This window comes from Gigantopelta aegis, chromosome 6 (assembly GCF_016097555.1).
Source record: "Gigantopelta aegis isolate Gae_Host chromosome 6, Gae_host_genome, whole genome shotgun sequence".
NCBI classification, from domain to species: domain Eukaryota; kingdom Metazoa; phylum Mollusca; class Gastropoda; order Neomphalida; family Peltospiridae; genus Gigantopelta; species Gigantopelta aegis.
The window spans coordinates 80,552,667-80,561,402 of NC_054704.1; positions in this window are offsets into that span (position 1 = coordinate 80,552,667).

The following is an 8,736-nucleotide window of genomic DNA, read 5'->3' on the forward strand; positions in this document are numbered from 1 at the left end:
CATGGAATACCCTTAAGCTAATTTTCGCTTCCAAAACCTGCAACAAAACGACGGTAAATTAAGACTCCCAAAAGACATTGCAGCGTTTTTCCTCAATAATTTGTCTGTGTATTTCGTTTCTTTTATAAAACATCCATCTGGTAATATTTGGCATGATATAACCACCCATTATCCTCAAAACGCTTAGTCAGATCAAAGGAAAACTGTGAGCCTAGGTGGTATGTGTGTTGAGATATTGGAATATCCTAACTTTGCTTTCCAAAGCCTGCACTGAATTGGTTAAGTATGGTTACAAGAGTCTGAGTGGATGTGGCACTAGATGGGCATGCAAATAGATCCATTCGAAGTAAATTGTTTAATATAAACTTCTTGCATGAACAGAATGATACCCAAGTAAAAAGATGGAAAGATTTACAAGTGACATTGCACTTTTGACCTGAGTAATTCGACTGTATATTTTGTTATTTGTATAAACATTAAAATCCATCTAGTTATATTTTGATTGATATAACTTCATTTATTACCTCAAAACTCAAAGTTAGACACCCAAAATTAAGAGTATAGGTGGCAAGGATTCTGAGATATTGGTACTAATATCTATTGTATGGCGGCCATCTTGGAAATCCACGATTGTCACCATAATATATTTTGGACAAGTGGTCCGTATTAAAAGTTGAAACCTAAGGCAATGGACAAACATGTTCCACTTTTTAATGAGAACAGATTAATACAAAAGCAAAACGATGATAAGACACACAATAAGGTAGGAAGGGAGGACATGTTTTATTTAATGACGCACTCAACACATTTTATTTACGGTTATATGGCGTCGGACATATGGTTAAGGACCACACAGATATTGAAAGAGGAAACCCGCTGTCGCCACTTCATTGGCGACTCTTTTTGATTAGCAGCAAGGGATCTTTTATATGCCCCATCCCACAGGATAACACACACCACGGCCTTTGATATACCAGTTGTTGTGCACTGGCTGGAGCGAGAAATAGCCCAGTGGGCCACCGACGGGGGTCGATCCCAGACCGACCGCGCATCAAGCGAACGTTTTACCACTGGGCTACGTCCAGCCACTACACACAAAATAATCATTGCAGTCTATATATGTTTTTTCTTTTATTAAAAAAATATATCTAGTAATATTGTGGATGATATAACTACATGCATTACCCTCAAAACTCTAAGTTAGATTAAAAGAAACGCTACAAGCCTAGGTGGTACGGATTCTGAGGTATTGGTATCAACAGGTTTTTGCATGGCGGCCATCTTGGAAATCCATGATGGCGACCATAACGTATCTTGGACAAGTGGTCCCTTTTAAATGTTGAAATCTAAGAAATGGTAAAATATTTTCAAATTGATATTGGTAGTGTGTAAGGATCTGTTGACTGCTTGCAAAGCAATTAGTGTTTTCCCTAGCTTGTTTTAGCATGGTGCAGCACCATGCCTCAATAGTCTAGCACCATCTTGCCTCAATCAACACCATGCTGCCCTGAGATTAAACAAGCCTTTTTCAGTAATTAATTCTAAAATTGCCTTTATAAAACACCCAAAAAGGTATTATTAATTAATAAAATATGCCTTTTATATCTTTTGCCATACATTTATTAAAGCAAACATATAAATTACATTAATATTTATTTTATATTAATTTGTGTGTACTTTTAATGAATAACAAGTGCCCCAAAAATTTAAAAAATGCCCCAAAAGTGTTTGGTCTACCATGCCTTGCCAAATTTCTTGGGAAATCACTAGCAATTATAGGTTTTTCACACTAATCGTTAGTTTTGTAAACATGACTTTAACAATGACCACTTTAATTACTCATTGGGTGTCTATAATTCACATTCTAGGCTGCTGAGTTGAAATGAGTCCCTCATACATAAAGCAGTAGTACCATTAATGCCAAGATGTCGGATTTTAAAAAATCAACACGCCATCACCTTTTGACCTCTGATGACCTCATTATTACAATTTGTATATATTGTAAATCAGTGCACGTTGTTGGGTTGTTGTTGTGCGGTTTTCCACTCTAAGACTATATATCAAAATTACCAAATGTTTAATATCCAATAGCCGATGATTATAACTTCAACTTTTTTTTACGTACCTTTAAAACTGATGTGAGAGGCTGTAACTGTATGAACTTACCAAAGGTAGCCCTGTTGAGGACGCTCACTCTGTTGATGGTGTGCACGCCCCCCCCCCCCCCCCCCACCCCCCCGATCAACCTCCCACCACGGGTTGAGATCACGATCTTCATTGTCTGTGTGCGTGCACTCGTTTTACCCGGCATGTATACCAAATAAACCATCGGTAGCCAGAGATGCGATCCAATTAGACGTTTTCGAGAATGTAGAACTCTGGACTGCTGTTTTTTTCAAGGCCAAATTTACCAGTCCTTAATAGAAACAAATATAACTAAAATTCAGGATTAAAAAAACAAACAACAACATTTTAGATACAATTATTTAAAGAAAAGATCAAACAGGATTTATAAAAGGAAGATACATAGGCAAATATATACGTTTAATATATGACATTATGCAATACACCGAAACACAAAATATACCAGGTCAATTAGTAGACTTTGAGAAAGCTTTTGATTCTCTATAATGATCTTTCATTCAAGAAGCTTTAGATATTTTAATTTTAAGACTTCTATTGAAAATTGGATAAAAACATTTTATAAAAATTCTGTCTCAGTAGCAATATAAAATAGACACTTATCAGAATTAAATAGATGTTGTTGGCAAGGTGACTCATAATCTCCTTACATATTTGTAAAAGCCCGGTCACACTGTCTACGATCGTCTGGCCGGATCCACGACAGATGAAAACCTCACGGATGACCCCGGATAGTGGTCTATCCGCGGTCCCCCACGAATGCACCACGGTTTAACTATGGTTTTCGACGAATAAACCAAAAATTATTAAGGATAGGGGGTTATTGACAACGAGGAGCGCTACGGGTCGCTACAGGTCGCTATAGATTGCTACGGATCGTTAAGGGTCGGTACAGGTTAGTACGGACCACAACGGATTCTCACGAATGATACCGGATCGTATCCGTGGCTAACCCGGCGTCCTGATCCTTGATAGTGTGACCGGGGCTGTGGCATGGCACCCTATGCAGGGTTATTACGTATTAGTAAGGGTTAGAACGGTTTATAGGTACGTATAAGGGTGTATACTACCAAATCAAATCCCATAGACGATAATAGTAACATATGTGGCTAAAACTCCTACCTGCAACGTATCAACCGACATAAACGCCACGGATATAAATACTACCACCCCTTACACTTAAAGTGAATCAGAAAAAAATGGGGGTCAAGCTGCTCGTTTCTGAGATAACGGGTAGCGTCTATGACTACCCTAGTTTCGCACAAAATTCGAGTACTTTTTTTTTACAGGTACCCCATACATGTTTCAAGCACAAGGCTACTTGATGAAATAATAATGCATACCGATGGATGATCGGACAACGACGACCATAGAGTGCCAGCAAGATGTTTGTCAGTCATCGAGTAAACAGTGTTGGCGTTTTAGTTCGCTCAAGAGCTTATTTGCTGAAGAGCAGAATCGAAACAACCTCAAACGACATACTTGCCCACCTGCGGTGTACAAATGTGTACGTCAGATTTGTATGCGTAAATCGCTGGCATAAGCTACTGTATATTATGTAATCAGTTTTGTATGTGATGTTAAATATGTTATATGGATCACTTTACACTTTATTTTGGTTCACTCAGGCCGTCAAACGACAGCATATGCGGACATATTTTACAATAGTTATTTACAGTGACAAGATGACAACAGGAGTTCTTCATAGAATATATACAGACATAATTCAAAATAGCTATATACACATTTTGAAAAGAAGACACATGGTGACAGAACATTTAAATAAAGCAGGGATATTTTTATAAGTCAGTACTTTTAAAAGTATAAAATGATATTGAAGATGTTTATCTATGGTTTACTAAATTTACTTGTAATTTCAGAGATTAATTTTGACATTTTATGGAGAGTGCTTACGGTAATTGTTCTTTGTATTTAAGAGTGCTAGGTTTTTTTTTTAATAATAATAATATGGCTTTATAAACCTTTTGCGTGTATTCATAAAATAATTACATTTAAATAAGTAGTGATATTCATCTCCAATATAATTTTCTTCGCACAATGTACATAATCTATTTTCGACTGGGATGCTATTCCAGCGTCCTATTTCTATGGGTAGATGTTCTGAATTTCAGAAGGTTGGTCCACAATTTTTCGAGTAATTTAATGAAGTAGTTTTCCAAATTTAATGTTTGTTTAAAAATAAAATATGTTTTGCCTTTGGATGTAGATTCGATGTTGTTATGCCATGTTTGTAGATAGTGGTCTAATTGACTTCGTTTAACATGCTCAGTTAGTATGCTCGACATATAAATATTGGTCATGCCTAGGTTATTTAACAGGTGTATTAAATTTTTTAGCCAGTTATAGCTGTTCCCGTTTGCAATAGAGTCTTTTATCATATAATTAAGAATTAAATTAGAGATTTTTGTAGATTTACCTTTAACTATACGTGCCCAGAATCCTATAATTCTTTGATTTATAACTAGTTTTAGTGGTGTTCTACCAAGTTCCCCATATAACATAAAAATAGGCGTACACTTTTTTACTGGCAATAATCGTCTAAGAAATTTTATAGGAATATTTTGTATTATGTCCACATTTTCGTATCCCCAGATTTAACAGCCATACAGAAGTACTGAGAGGACCATTGAATCAAATAATTTAAGCTTGCAATCAGTTGGCAAATTATTATCCTTGGCTTTAGATAAAACAAAATATATTGATTTAGTTGCACGCTGAATTAAACATTGTTTTGTTATTTTAAATTTGTTTTGCTTAGTGAACGTTAAACCTAAATATTTGTATTCTTTAACATTTTGAAGAGACTTATCTCCGAGAGTATACTTTTTCTTATAGTCATTTGCATTTCCATTAAATATTATTATTTTTGTTTTTCCACTTTACTTTAAGTTTCCATTTTTTTTAGTATTCCAAAAAGAAATTTAGATTTTTTTTGCAAATCGTGAGCATTGATTGCTAGTAGTGCAGTATCGTCGGCATATAGGAGACAAAGTAAGTGGATACCGATGTCTAGGAAGCAATCGTGGTCATCTATAGCGGTGGCTACCCCTGAGCAGTTGGAATTTAGTAGGTGGTTTTCTAAGTCATTTAAATAAAGTGAAAATAGGACAGGTGACAAATTTTCACCTTGGCAGACTCCGGTATTGCAAGAAAATAATTGTGAGCATTCATTATTTAAACTGATACAGGATTTTATACCTTGATATATTTTTTGGATATTTCTAAGGAATTTGCCATTTATGTTATAGTTTAATAATTTTTGCCAAATGAAGCTTCTTGATATCGTATCAAATGCCTTTTGGAAATCAATAAACACACAGAAGAATTTCTTTTTTTTCTTCTTTTTAAAATTTCGATTAAAGAATATATATTAAACAGATGGTCGGTTGTGGAGTAGCCTTTTCGAAAGGCAGTCTGGGCTTCAGTTAAGATATTATTTTCTTCTAGATAGTCATTTAGTCGCTTATTTAGGATCGTTGTAAATAGTTTTGAGCTACAGCATAATAAGGTTATTGGTCTATAATTTTCTGGCATAAAACGGCTTCCTTTATTTTTAAAGATTGGCTTAATCATTCCTATCAGCCATTCATTTGGGAAGATACTGTTATCTAGCATAACATTGAATAGTTTTGCGTATATTGGCAACATTTTGTCCGCAGTAGATTTACTCATTTGTAATATTATCAATTCCGGAAGCTTTTCCATTTTTAAGCTGTTTCATTGCATTATTAACTTCTCTTTCTTCAATCGGTTTGTCTAGAGCGTCATTATCTAATTCGAAAGTTTCAAAATTTGTATCTTGATTTATAACATTATTCATAGAATCTCCTTCATTTACTTTTTCAAAAAGTTGCTAAGTTCGTTTAGTGATAGAAAATTATTATTCACAGTTATTGTTGTTTTTTGTTTTTTTGTTTTTTGTTTTTGTTTTTTTTAATACATATTTATTGGTTTAATAATTTATAAAAAGATTTTGGGTCATTTAATTTCAGATCGCGCATTTGTTTTTCTGCTTTGTATTTATGAGCTGCATTTTCTTTAAATAAACATTTCTTATATGATCTGCTTGAGTTAATTAATCTCTGTTTTCTGCACTTTTTGTGCAGAACTGAATATGTTATCTTTGTCGCGTGGTATTTTTTTCTAGAGACAAGACACGTGCCAAATAGAGGTTGCTTGGTTTTAAATTTAGTCCGTGCACGAGCACCGTTTGTCACGTGGCCGAATGTTGACACTGCAGTCTATAAATAGATTTTTCATGACCTCAATCGCTTTGTTGACACGTGTGTGTGCATCGTTCGTGTCGTTACACAAAATGCTGGAGATACTACCAAGCGACTTTTGGTCAAACTTATTGACAAATTGCTGTCTTTTGTCAGGTATCCATTTACGGATTTTTGTGTTTGTTGAATCTACCGTGTTATGTCTATTTTTATTAATTTCTTCTGTTAATGTCAGACAGAGCCGGATTAAGCAACTGCGGGGCCAGTAGCAAAACATAGCATAGGCCCCTACTACTGGCTAGTTACAAAAGTAAACGCCCGCCCCTCAACCCACGCCCACTATTATTATAGCTTTACATACAACATAAACACACCTTAATGTTTGAACAATCAGTCAGATCTATTGTCGAAAGAAAAGGAATCTTGCCATCAGTATTAAAAACCAGTGCAAATGCCATTAAACTATAATGTAACTGCATGTATGCCCTGAAAACTTGGGTCAAAGTTTAGGCCAGTAGACAAGTGTGATTCAGACTCAGATTAAGTTATATATCGCGCCTTCGAGATTTAATATGAGCAAAGTCTTTTATAATGGAAGTGGTGTCAACCGTTCTCAACAACTCGCATTCGATGCTCATCAACGTCAGCATATTTAAACGTTTTTCTCCCATCGTCGTTCTTTGTGCATTTTTTATGCGGCGCAATTTGGAAAACAAACGCTCCCCGTGAAGTTTGTAACTATCATACACAAATACATGCAAGCATGATTTCAATATTAGGAAAACATGATTGCATGTTGTGATCTCTGATGAGACGGTACATGAGCAGCTCCAATGCCTCGCCGCCTATCATCGCCGTATTGTCCTGATCGTCAGCTGCAGCATCTGACTGAGAAGCACTCGTATCAGTTGTCGTAGCCCGCTTACCAAACTCCGTGTTGAGAAGTGCCATGAACTGTAGAAGTTCGATTGCCAGACTGGCCTCCAAATCATTTGGATACTTGTTAATGAGAGCCATCGCCGATTTTAACAGTTGCTCCTCGGACATCGACCCTAAATTTCGCAAGAAGCCAAACTTGTTACTGATTTCCTCATATGCTTGCACACGTTGCAGAAATCAAGCTGTCGATGATCACCAAGAACGTGCCGACTCGAATCTTGTTTGCAACCGTTTCAGCTTTCTCCTCTTCAGATGACAATCCGAACTCATGATCATATTTACGGTTGCGTTTGCGCACCCTCTGTATGTCTTGCCGATATTCAGCAGAATTTTTTAATTCCTTGGATTTTTGTTCAGTGTCTTCAAACGTAGGCCGGAGATTCTGAACAAACACGATCAGTGACTTGTATAGAGTGCATGCAGTGTTTAAGTCTTGGTGTGCTGACTGCAGGCTAGTGCTGCACGTCTAGAATCTTACCAACACCTGATGCCACAGTACAGTTCGTATGCCCGTTTCCAATCAGTCCATCATTGCTGCAAGCCCACGTGCTTCTTGTCGACATTCACCTTTCTGATTTTCATCTGCAGCAATACTGTCGATGACGTTGTTTATTTGACTATAGCCCATGTACAGTGCTTTCAGTGCATTAGCTCGGGCCGACCATCGTGTGTCAGACATGCGCTTTACACACTGTAGTTTGTTCTCAGACAATGCATCAGTTAGTAGAGACCAACGGTACGTCGATGCAGAGAAAAATACATATAAACGCTGTATGAAATCAAAGAACATGGTTGCCTGTTCGCAACATGAGGCTGCGAACTGATCCATCAAATTGAGTGAGTGTCCTAGCACATGGCACATACTCTGCTAATGGATTTAGCTTTCGAACATGCGCCTGCATTCCATTGTACCTGCCAGACATGTTGCTGGGCGTTGTCATATGACTGTCCACGACAGTCACTCAGGCTGATGTTATGTTCAGCAAGAAAGTCACTCAGCTTCTGAGCAAGTTGCTCACCACTGTGCCCCTGCATATGTAAACACTTGACGAATCGCTCTACGGGTTCTGATGGCAGTACATATCGCAAAATAATTGTAAGCTGGTCTACGTGCGATAAATCGGGAGTATAGTCAACAGACACGGAATAATACTTGGCCTCTTTCACTTCATAAATAATGCGGTCGAGAACGCAAGTTCCCATTAAGTTGATGAACTCGTCACACGTAGTTTTTGAACAGATAGGATGTGGTTTATTTGCCCTTACTGGAGTATCTTGTGATGTGCTGTGCAAGGAAAGGGTCAAACTTGGACAACAACTCACTCAGCCCCAGATAGTTGTCATTATGAGGTGAACCCATTGTTTCGTCAGTACCACGGAATGCGAGACCTCTCTCTGCCAAAAACCGAAT